The following is a 12,583-nucleotide window of genomic DNA, read 5'->3' as shown; positions in this document are numbered from 1 at the left end:
CAACAAAATCATCCTAGACAGTACTAAATGTAAACATAAGCAGGCTGCAGTATAAGTAAGCCCAGCTTATGCAGTGTTGATATCAATCAGATGAAATTCCTTGGAAATCCAGGGTTTTTTTATGTACCCCTCAAAGCTTCTAGAAACTGGTGAACTCATCATTACTGCAGCTCATAACCCTATTCTTTGTCATCCCCAGTTGCTGAGGCCTCCAGCCCGTTCCCTGGGATCAAGTCACAGTTTAATTCTTTCTAGTCCTCGCTCAGTTAATTGCCAGCTTTGGCACAAGTGGGCGTTTGGTTTGTGAGACTGTCGGGCCTTTGAGTGGATGGTTCTGCTCTTTGTTAGGGAGAGAGCAGATGGTGCAAAGGCTGGGGCTGAGTGGTCAGGACTGGGGGAGAGGGCAGGAATGCTTTGTGCTGGGGCAGTGTTAGCTCTCACCGGTCAGCTTACAGTGGTTGTGAAATTGGTGCCTGAGATGGCTGAATTTTGAGAAAGGATAAGTGAGTTTTAATGTGCAGTGAGGTAACGAAGCCTGGTCGTCTGTGGCTTTGTCCTGTGTGTTTTGCCATCACTTTCCCATTGTAGCACCTCCTGCTCTGTGCACAGACGTAGCTTCAGGTTTCACGTCATGTTTTGCCTTTTTTTTTTTTTTTTTTTTCCCCTGCCTACCAGTTTAATAAGACATGCACGTGGCACAGCTGGGCTGGAGTGTGCACATGATGACCAGCCAGCAAAGATCTTCCTGCCTTTCTTCTGTAAGAGCAGGGAGAGAGGTCCTACCTTTTGCCATCTGAATGCTGATTTTAATGCTAATGATAAGCCCCAGTATCTTTAGGACACCTCCCAGCAGGGGACTGGGAGGGCACCATCTCAAATCCAGTTCTTTAGTTTTCTTAAAATTAGCCTAATTTCAAAATACAGAGCACTAAAATATAGACAAGGGGAAGGAGATGTGGTAGAGCTGCATTAATATCTTTTTACAAAACCAGACAAGAAATGTAATGTAAGTAAAAGATTAAAAATTCTCTAGCCAATCTTAAAAAGAATTTTCCTGGTAATGCAAAATGTGCACAATACTTCAGGTTGTAGTGTTATTTTTTTCCCCCATTTTTTTCTTGTTTGTTTTCCATTTCTTAAATTCTGCAGTACTCATTCATGCAAGAGAGCTACTGTATGTGTTTGTAACTGATAATACCACAAATGATATAAATATCTTTTTGTGTTACGTGTGTTCAGTGAGGAAATAGAGAAAGGAGGGGTTGATGCTGTTATTTACATTATCTGATGTAGTAGGAAGCAAACTTTATTCCATTGCAAGGGAAGAAATTCTTTTGCAATTTCAACACAGTTCGGGTTGTCTTTCTTGGATGATTTTGCAACACCAAAGACCTGAAAATTAGGTTCTCTGCAGTGACTCATATCAAACTGCTTCTCTCCCTCCTGCCCTGCCTGCACTGTCCTTCTGATGTCAGAGCAGGAGTCTCCTCACTGCAGCCTCGTTCCCTGGGAGCGAGCGGCGTGCGCAGGTGGATGTTCCTTTGTGCAGGGATCTACACAATGTATTATCACAGCTTGTAGGGCTAATTTTAGGCCTCTGAACTCAGGTATTAATTGATGGCATAAGTGTTTGTATTGAATCTAACGTTGTTGGTGTTTTGGGGATTTTTTTTAATGACTTTAAGCAGTCTTGATAGAAAACAAAACTTAAAAGCTCTTGCAGTATTTAGTACCAGGAAAAGAACTCCCTAATTTCATTGCCTTATATAACAGGTTGCTTTTACTACATTAGGTAAAATTACTTTTGCATTTGTCTCAGTACACTGGCAGCATGTGACTTCACTGTGCCACGTGCACAGTCCGTTTCAAGGTGAAACCCCATGAATATTTACTGCATAATGTTACTCAGAAGCCTTTGGACGTTAGAAAATAGTAAATAAAAACACACAGATTGAAACAGTTGGCATATATGCTGCTGCTATAACATAAGCAGGCAGAAAATCCCATTGCATTCTCTCTGCCATTGTGTGCCTTCCCATGGGCCGTGGCCATCCTCTCCCTGTGTGAATGTCCCGTCATGCCTCTCCCTTCCATTCCAGCTCCTGCCTTGATGCCCAGCTGCTGGGGTTTCTTAGCAGTTGGGTTCTTTGTCCTTGCTCTTACCCAGAAGGAAGACAGCTTTCTGTATTGTTCCATGTGGGAATTAAACTGACTGATCTTGGTCAGTTTATTTGTGGAACAGGCAACAAAATAGAACTTATTCGCCCTCTTGGTCCTAAAATGAGAGCGGGCCAAATCAAAGGCTAAAGAAGGATGAATTCTAGTTTTTAAGACAAATACATCAGTGCTGGTTCCCCATATAGTAGTTCTAAGTCAAGAATTTTGTGAACCACTAAAATCTGTTGGAGTCTTACCCAGTTTTAATTACGGGTGTGAAGTAGGAGAGTGTACAATAGAAACAAATACTCCAAAAACATTCCTGCCGCTGGTACTAATTTTAGCAATGGAAGGAGTTGCGTTTTAAAAACAGCATAATCCAAGGAAATGTCTTTGTATTCCTGAGTTGTCCTTAACAATTAATGATTAGGTGACATGAGTTGTCAACTTCTTGAAATTTGGAGCCACAGAGGAGCTCGTTGTTGTCTCATATTCTGAGTGCATAGACATGGGAACGTTACTATTTAGTATTTGTGTTTTAGGATTTAGTATTAATTTCTAAGTTGTTAATGGGAGCAGTAGCCCCCAGGTTGCTGCATGTTTCTTTAAATAAAGGAAAAAAACAACCAACCCAAACAAAACCCAGTCTGCTGAAATGCTGCTCCCTTGTGTTTAACCCTTCTTAGTGAAAAGAAAGTAATGTGCTAACACACTGATACTAATACACAGAGGTGTTTGTACAAGCTGGCTGCTTCTCTTCTTGGCAAACTTCTTATTTTAATGAAAAAATGAGTTGCTTAGTTTTAAAAATGAATTTATGTGTAATCTGATAAGTGAGGAAAGACCAGAAATTTCAGCTTTGATTATGGTAACTTAAAATAAGAGCAAAAGCCACAAGCTGTTTTTTCCTATTCCTTTTGTCAGCAGGTATGCTGTAATTTTTTAAGTGATTATTTAGAAAATGGTGCAGAAATTAATAATTTGGTAAAACTTAGATTTCACTGTCTATCCACTGGCTTTGGGTAGAAATCAGGGCTTGACAGTCAGACCTCAGGGCCTGGAGATTTAGGATGTGGAGACCTGTCTGGAAGTTTGGGGCAGTAAATACTGGCCTGAATTTTTGCTGCTGGAAAAGCGTCCTGGGAGTGTCCAGCGGTGCTCTGCCGGGGTGGCAGGAGCCGTGTCCCCCAGGCCATTGCCAGCCCTGGGAGCTGCAGCTCTGGTGGGTGCCCCCAGGCTGGCTGATGCAGCTGCATGGGAACCAAACCAATGTGGGGTGGTGGGTGATGAGCACGTTTGCTGTAGGAATCACCCCGGAGCTGCTGGCACGGGCCTGGCACCTCGCTGTGGGAATCACAGAGCATCCACACAGCCTGATGCCCTGGCTGTGTCTGAGCGGTGCCGATGCCACGTCGGCTGCAGCAGGTTTGTGGGGGAAGCTGAGGCTGGGCAGTGGCCTGGGGGCACCTGGTTGCCACAGGGTGCCTGGAGCCAGCCCGGGCCACCAGTGCGGAGTTGGCCCGACGTGGACGGTGGCACTGCCCGTGGGGCCTCGGTGGAGCTGCTGCACCACGACATGGATAATCCCACAGCAAGGGATTAAGCGCTGCAAGCGGCCCCCGGGAGCCCTTCTGAAATGTCACCGGAGTGCCCTGGCAGAGCTCCAAAGGCAGGCGGGCAGCGAGCTGGCCACGGACAGGGACAGCCCGAGGAGCTCTGCTCTGCGCCTCTCCAGAGCTGCAGGGCCAACTGTGTGAGTACCTGGACACTGCTTTGGGCTTTTTCCCTGCAGAAACTTGAACCCCCCCCCTAAAAGTACTCTGAAACCACAGCTCAGATGGGGAGACTGCAAGAGAGAAAATAGCAATCAAAGCTTAAACAGCTGATTGCAGTCCTGTCAGCCCCTTAGATAAATTGGCAGCTGTTAATCAAAGTGTTAATTAAAGAAACTATTAAGAGTGTGTTCATTTTAGCTTGTTTTTCTGAGTGTGCTCATCCGTGTAATTTATAAATCAGAGGGCAAACACATTCCTGTTACAGCTCTGCGGATGGCTGGCTGTGGGCAGGATGGTCTGTGCTTGGCTTCGGAGGAAATGGGACATGCAGGCACAGCCTGCCTGTGTCAAGTGCAGTCATGTTTTTTATTTAAAAGGTTAAACTGCACAAACATTTGAGTTAGCACATCCTAATTACAGCATTGCTCCATTCTTTCAAAGGGAAATGTGAAAAGGCTGGTATATTTAATTTGAAAGACATTATTGTGAAGGCACAGTAGGTCCGTGCCCTCGTTTGGCTGTGTTAGTGATTTCCCTGAGACTTTGCTGTGCTAATGCTGCAGTAAATTTTTAATTAGTGTATAGTTAACGTGGTCAGTGTCTTTAAACATGAAAAAAGTTGTTTTATGCCAATTGTGATTGACCAGTGTTAATGAAATAAGCTGTATTGATCCTTTTTTGTACTTGAAAAAGTATTAATACCTGAAAGTATTAAATTAGGGTAAAATAATTAAGGATCTGACTTAACGTAAAAGAAGAAACCAAGTTATTTGTTTGCCATTGATGTTGCAAATTGAGTGTTTATGTTCCAAGAGATTTCAAATTTTGGAAATTTGAAAAATATTGCAATTAATCTTACCATGGGTTTGCTTCCTATCTTCCTTTTCCATCCTGAAAAAGTTACGAATTTTGTGTCCAAAACCTCAGAACAGAAAATGGAGTGTGTTAGCTCTGCAGGCAGGACCCCAGCCCGGATCCCTCATGCTCTTCTCATTTCTCCAGGGGTTTTTCCTGCCAGTGGACACCGCCCATAGGTAACATTTTTGTCCCATTTGCAGTAGGGAAGCACATGAGTTGTCACATCCATAAGGTGTGTGTGGTTGGTGTACAGGGACGGGTGAGAGACAGGTGACATCAGAGGGTGACAGGAGCTTCCTCCTCAGTTCCATCAGCCAGTGTTTCCTCATGATGAGCAGGAACACCTCGGGGAGAGGAGTGGCTTTGTAGTTGTCTGGTTCAAATAGCCATGCACATGGTTATATTTTATTTTTTAATCTTCCAAAGCTCTCGTATCCTGTGGCAGAGGATGCCACTAGACATGCAGTACAAAAGAAAAATATTTGTGCTCGGTGTCTTTTTATTTTGTGGTTTCTTAAAGACAAAATCAAAGAATGTGATTACCTTGGCTGACACTGCTATTTTTGTGTATATCCTCTTATTTCCCTGCTCAAAACAAAGTCAGTTCCCTCTTCTTGATCTTTTTTTTTATGGAGCTCTCTTTTGTATGGAGAGCTTTCCATTCAAGGCCTATCTTTTACACCCATCTCCAGAACTTTATCAGTTAGCCTGTAAACCCCCTTTGTATTATGGTTCACTAACAGCCTTTAAGCAAGTTTTCATTGTCAGCATCTTTTTTTGTAGCAGAGTCAACATGCAACAATTTTTGTCTGACAGTCAATATGCAACAGTTAACGTTTGCTACATGTAAAGAAATACCTACAGGGGAAAGCATTAAAATTCCTGATCGTGGAGTGAATAAAAGCATTAGCAAGATGAAAGTCAGGCAGGCATTTGGATAGGTGAGCTCATCTGAATTCGTGACACAATATTAAACTATGTGATAAGTTCTTGTAAGGAGCATTGTTGATGCTGAAGGGGAAGAACATGGTGATAAAGGTGTAAACCTGATTTCTGGGTAGAGAATGGGCAGAGAGAGAGAAAAGCAGAAGTTAGGTTGTGGTTCTTCCCTTAATTCTTTATTTCTGTCTTCCAGCACACCGTTCTTTATTAAACTTTTGTTTACTCAACTTCTTATTGAACTTTTAAATTTGCTATAGGCTTGTTTTGAAAAACTGAAGCTTTTCGTTAATGTCATTCAGGGTAAACATATGCAAGACAGCAGTTTTTGAGCTATGTTTTTGAGGAAGCTGACCCATTCTGCATCTGGAGATGCTGCTGATCTGTGCTGGTTACCCCTCTCTGATGCTTTTGTTTATTACCTCTGTGCCTTTTCTGAAATTTATTTCAAACAACAGTTTATTTTTCTTTTAATAGCAAAAGAACAGTTTATTCAATACCTGCCTTTTAATCAGGCTGTGCAGGTATTGTCATGTCATCAACAGGCTACACAGAGATTAGTGCTCGTAATGTGGATGTTATAATCTCTCCATGGCCCGATTACCATCTAAGACACTCTACTGTCCTTCCATAATAACTTTGCAATATTTATATTGCAGTGCTTGACAGATTTACAAGACAGTTACTGAGCACAAGGGCCAGGGCCAGTTCCCTGGTGAGAAATCTGTCCTTTCCCCGCCTTCTGGCAAGTTCACTGGGGAAGTGTAACAGAAGCTTGAGCTTGGATGTTGTGCCACAGTCTTTGTGAGATGTTAAAGCCCTTGCATTTGGCTTTACCTGAGCAAGGAGGAGGATGGAGAAGGATGGGAAAAGCATCCTTATCTGGGTCATGAAGGAGGACATTCCAGCAGTGGGTCTCCCTGGCTCCATTTTTTGCTTGTGGTTCTGCTCCATGAATAATTTAATATCCTGCCTCTATGGGTTTTTCCACATTGCTCTTGAGAGTTTTACTGGTCCCATGGGGCTCTGAATAGCTGAAACAAACCTGATGGGAGTATCCCTAATTCCAGTTTGCTGCTGCACAACACAGCAAAACCCTTGTATGTCTGCAGGGTTGGGATGGCACTATGTATGGGTTGTTGCTTGAAAGGTTATTTTACATCTCTCGGGAAAACCCTGTGTATTTTAAGGAGGAATTATAAATCCTGTGGAAATTGATTACAGAACTACTCATGCATGCTGAATGCAAAGGGTTTTGAAAGGATTAGTAATAAATAGGGAAAAATGGAAAAAACTAGCTTTAGTAATGAACAGAGAGTTGTGGAGAGGCAGCAGTAGGGGAAGGGATGTACTTAATGGTTATTTATTTAAATGCATTTTAGTGTTGCTATTTATTGCTGTGTTCTTAATAACTGTGTTTGCAATCTCATCCTCCTTTCCATCATTGCAATCTTGGAGATCAGGGGAGGTGTGCTGGGTTTGGGGCTGTTCTGCAGCAGTTATAGAGGAGATGGCATTCCTGCCCAGTTAGTGTTGTCCTACCAGAGAATTACAGCCCCATCCTGGCCATGCTGTAGTTGTACCATAAAAAGCATAATTTAAATATCCTAAATTATAGTTACAGGATTTCTTCTTTTTTAAAATATTATTTTAAAGTACTGAAGTTGGCATCCAGAATCTTACCAGGGAAGAAGATCTTTTTCCGTTTCTCCCTCTGTTTTCTTCAACAGCAGCAACAAAACTGACTCTGCTTACATATAATTTCACATACCTTTATCTAATGTATTTTGCACAGTGATTACTTGTGAGTGGATTTCAGTTCTCCGAAGTAAATATCTAGAAAAATTGTAAACTTATGTATTGCACTGAATATTTTTCAAGTGAGGAAGTGCAAGATACAAAGTTGCATCAGTATTGCTTGGTCATAGTCTTTTTATAAAAGATATTATATAAACCTGGATCTTAGATAAATATTTTATACTTATTACTATTTATTTGTAATATTAAAGAACTCTGATCAAGATATGGAAAACCATTGTGGTAAGTGATGTGAATACATAGAGCAATGTAATGCTTATGTATGTGCCATCCTGACTTGTGTTTGGTATCCTACAATATAAATTATATACTTCCTTTGTTTTTCTCTCCTGCTAAAGCATCATTTTTCAGTGAATGGAGTACCACAAGCATAGAGATTCTATCAGTCAGATTCTCCTTGTGGTTTTGCCAACTGAATGATAAGCAGTAATATCAGCTGCCAGTTGCAAAGCAATGGTTTTTTATGAAACAGTAAGACAAAGCATCTCTAGGGAGATGACAGATTGTACTGGTGCCCATCAAGCCTTGGCAGTCTGTCATACTGGTTGCTTGGACTCCACCAATAATCCATTCTGTAACTTTCTTGGTGAAGCGAAGGTGTCTTTGTTCAGCTGCTCTCTGTTCAGCTGAGAGCGTGAGGTCAAACGCACCAACTGAAGATGGAGTGACCTCATCCTGCCTTACAGTGCACACAGAACTGATGGGATGATTAAAGGGACATCAGTGGGAGATTAAGGCAGAATCCTTGGTATCTAGGTCCCGTGATTAGAGCGGGATAATAAAGCAGCAATAAGTGAGTGAGCAGCAGATCAAGATCCTGCACAGGCGATTGCTCCCAAGCAGCTGCACACTGCCAGGGTGGCATCCGAGGGACAGTAATTTGCCTGCTATGCCTGTGATTGTTTTACCTCCCAGTTTTTCCTGCAAAATCCTCATGGATCTAGCTTTTCTTCTTTTTTTCTTTGTCATGGTGAGATCAGAGTGATGGTGGGTCAGAGTCCCACTTGGGTTAGAGCCGCAAAAGGGATTTTAGTTGCTTGCAGAGTAAAATCAGGAGCGATGGTGAGGGGCCCTTCCACAGCAGTGTCCGTCTGTGCTCTGCTGTCATGTCATGGATCTCATCTTCCTGGGGAAATGAGAAGATCAAGTCAATTAGCTCTCCACAGTTACTCTAGAAATGTCATACTCTTACTGACAGAAAATAAATTTTATCCTCAGGTAGAAGATGTTTGTTTTAATGTGGCCGTATTACATAATTTCTCAAATGACAAGTCGCACATAGCTCAGTATGATGGAGAAAAGGACAAGTTTGCTTTAATTTTCGCTGTTGTCATGCTTATATTTTAGGTGAGACAGATACATGAAATAATAATTACTTAAGCATAAAGGTGGTTTTATTCTTTGTTTCAATATACACCATCTAATCCTATAGCCTGAGTGATAATCTTACACCTACTCTACATGATATTTTTAACCTGTGTTAAAACTTATGAAATTTGACTGAAGTTACAACATGTTTGACTGAACTAAACTTGTGTGTTTGCCTGGTTGTGCTTCGTTTTTACCACTGGCTCCTCTAGCGCTGACACAGGTCAGTTTGACTTTTTGCCCAGTACTTACGTAAGGAGTCAGTATAAAAAAAATGCATTTATGAAATTTGATCTCTACATCTTGTGTCTGCTGCCCCAAACTATCAGTTGATGCCCAGAGAGAATGAAGAGCACAAAGCACTTCTAGATTTTGGAAAAAAAGCATAGACTTGAGAGGAATGTTTTAAAAAATTTTTAAAGTATGTTGCTCTAAATTTTTTTTTCTTAATGATTTTTTTTCTTAAGCATACAGCAAAGAAAGTGGCATTTTACGAAAAATTGTATATTTTTTTCTATGAAAGGATATCTTATTTTAGTATAGCAGTAAGTTACATATCACAATAAGTCCAAGTGTTTACTCAGAGATGGAAGCATAAGAAGCAGTAGCCAAACATGATGAGAAGCCTCTCCTTTTTTCATCTTCTCATTCCATGTTACTTTTTTTGCACTTTTGTCAGAGTACACATTTAGTAGGAAATACACAAAGGAAAATAGGGTTTTTTAAACCTCCAAAATTGGCAGCCAGACTACGGGGCCAAGTGAGCTGTTTAATTTTTTTTTAATGCTCTTTAGGAGATTTATATTATCAATATCCATTTTATGAGGAAGTCCTATGTCCTTTGGCATTATGTTACATAATTCTTGCTGAACTATGGCACAGAGATGCTGTATTTTTCCAACTTGATAGTTAACAGTTATCCTGGTCACTGAGCAGAGACATTCCTTTGGGATGCCATCTCTTTTCACAGATTTCTAACTCCTTGTCCAGCCCTTCTCCTTAGGGTCATAAAGATGTTATATAAATGCAAAGATATTTAGGGAGGAGTTTATCTGTTAAAATTTAGTGTTGAACGCAGCTTTCATTTTAGGTCAGATCCTTCCCATTGCTGTGGGATCAAGGAAGACTTTCCAGTTCTTTGTCCAAAGCCAAAACTTACATCTTTCTGACATTTAAAAAACCAAAACAAACAAACAAACAGAAAACCCAACAGAAAAATCCGAACATAAAAAATTCCTTCCCCCAAATTTTAGAGTTGAGAACTGTGATAGGCAGGTGCAGTATTGGAAACATCACTTTGATATGTTGTATAAGTAATCATGACATAAAAAGTTGTTTTTCTCTCAAAAGTGATGTGAAGGGAACTGATGTGAGTGCCAGCTTTTGAAATTTGAAAACTGAACACCTGGAGATAGTTATATTTTTAAATGTTTTCAGGCTGAGTCAGAGTTAATGATAAATGGGAACTTTATTAGATTGGCAAGATTAGTAGAATTTATTACTATAATATGCTTAGCATAATAAGCATGGTGGTCTTGATTATTCAGTGGCATTTTGTGTAGTAATTTTTCCATTAAAAGACTATGTCAATCTGTCAGTAAATCTATTCGTTAGATGAAGTATGCCATGCTTAATCCATATCTAGTTTCAAAAATAATATTAGTTTTCTCTAATGAGACATCAGTGCTCTTCACGTGATTTACAATAGAGAACTTAGGGAGATTTCACTTAAAAACATGAATATTATAAAGCAACTGAAACATTATATATAAGCAAATTCTAGTAGCAGCCCTACCTCAACTCGTACGTAAGTCAACCAAAAATCAGGTCTAGGCAGGTTATGAAAAATGAGCTGAACATTCTTCTCGATTTGTTGATAGACTACGCAAGTTGTGGTTATGCACAGAAGGGGTAAGTGAAGATTTCACAGCCTTACAATGTTACAATATCTCTTTCAGAAATGATCCCAGACTTCTAGAAAAAGTTAATCTGTTTTTTTTTTCCTGTAGGTGTGTCTTTTTTCTGTGTATGGAAATCTCTCTGACAGGTACACTGTGTGTGATCAGCCATTAGGCTTAGTTCTCTTAAGTAGTTTTTTTATCATTGCCAGTTTAAAACACTTTCTATTTATGCTAAACTCACTTGTTTGAGCCTGGTGCTATGAAACATTTATGCAAATAGTACTCAGTAACGTTTCAATTTGGTGCCAGAACAGTGCTAGTTAAAGTTGCCAGAAGAGAAGTGTTCCTATCATTCAGATGAATAGCTGAGATTACTATTTTGTCTGGTTTATTCCTCATGATTGGATGCAAGGAGGTTCTTAGTCTTGGTCTAGTCCCTTTTTCTTTTTGTCTGCCAGGATTTTTCAAGGAAGTAACACCCTCTCTTCCTTCAAAAAGCAAAAGTCATCATAACAAACTCTCCCAAAGATTGCATTAGTCATCCACTGACTTACTAGAGATTATTTGTAGCTGTGATAAGCACTTGGATTTTGAATTTTCTAAATATACAGAAGGTGGAAGAGTATTGAGCAATTTTTCTCATTATCTCACAGAGTAATCTCTCAGGGTGTAGCATCGCTGAACTAATGGCCCTCAAATAGTAACTTATCAGAGCTGCTCAGGGATTCTTGCCATTGCTATAAAAAGCCATTTGGCAATAGGCAGTGTGTCACGTTAGAAGCACAGGCATTTACTAGAACATGAATATGCTAAAATACTTCATTTACAGACTCTTCAGTGGCAGCTGGTTCTAAAAAACTGAAGTGGATGATTTTGAACATCACAGATAACTACTCCTAAATACTACCTTTTTAAGGCAGTTGATCCTTGAGATGGGTGATAAGTTACTGCATTTATTGGGTGTTTTTGTTGGGCACTTCACACCTGACCTCTCCACTTTTTGGTAAATACTCATTCAGAAGTTATGACTGTTTTGCTGAAGGTTCATTAAGTGGTTTTGCACCCATTTTGCAGTTAAACAGAGGAACACATAGGAGTTGGTTCAGTTTCAGAGATCGTTTCTTGACTGGAGTCAAGGCTCCGTGTGCTTTCTCTTTTTTTCCTGAGCTAACAAACATATTTCAAATTCTACTTCCCCACTTCTGTAAAAAAATGGCTTGCCAGGTGTCAGACTCCTGTGTCTTCCTCTTGCACTGCTGGAGTGGCTTGACTTTTCCCCTCTGGTTCTTTCCTGCCCGATGACATTGGTGCAGAGTTGGTGCTGTCTTGTTTGGTGGCTTCCAGCTACCTTGGAGTCCTGGTTGGTCATCATCAGTGACATGTCATTGCTGTATATAAGACTGGGGGGAATTGGGTCCTATAAGCAAAACACAGATATACTAATTTACTTTGCCCAGAGCGTTACAGACTTTTGCACAGGTTGCGCTGGAGTTGACTTTCACTCTTGGCTGTGGTTGTAAGTTCATGAGTAGCCTGCTGCTTTCACAGTTCACTCAAGTCAAAATCTGTAAGCTGATCCTGGGATTGGTCGATGGTGGATTCGGGCACTTATAGCAGTACTTGGCTGAGAAAGAGGTGTTACTGCTGCCTTTCCACTTCTCTGATAGACCTCTTTCTCATTTCTCTTAGATCTGTGGTTTGCATATACTTGATTGCCAGACCGTGCCTCTTAGGCAGGTGTTAATTACAGAGATCATTGAGGAATCA

The 12,583-nt window shown here is 40.7% G+C and overlaps 1 protein-coding gene across 1 annotated transcript in view; it reads left to right on the top strand.

Annotated features, from left to right (window-relative positions):
- Nucleotides 1-12,583, top strand: part of ATXN7 (ataxin 7) — a 60,431-nt gene that overhangs the window by 35,458 nt on the left and 12,390 nt on the right.

The sequence above is a fragment of the Chiroxiphia lanceolata genome, chromosome 11 (genome assembly GCF_009829145.1).
Source record: "Chiroxiphia lanceolata isolate bChiLan1 chromosome 11, bChiLan1.pri, whole genome shotgun sequence".
Taxonomy (NCBI): domain Eukaryota; kingdom Metazoa; phylum Chordata; class Aves; order Passeriformes; family Pipridae; genus Chiroxiphia; species Chiroxiphia lanceolata.
Note: the sequence above shows the minus strand (reverse complement) of the source record. Positions and strands in the feature narration are given on the sequence as shown.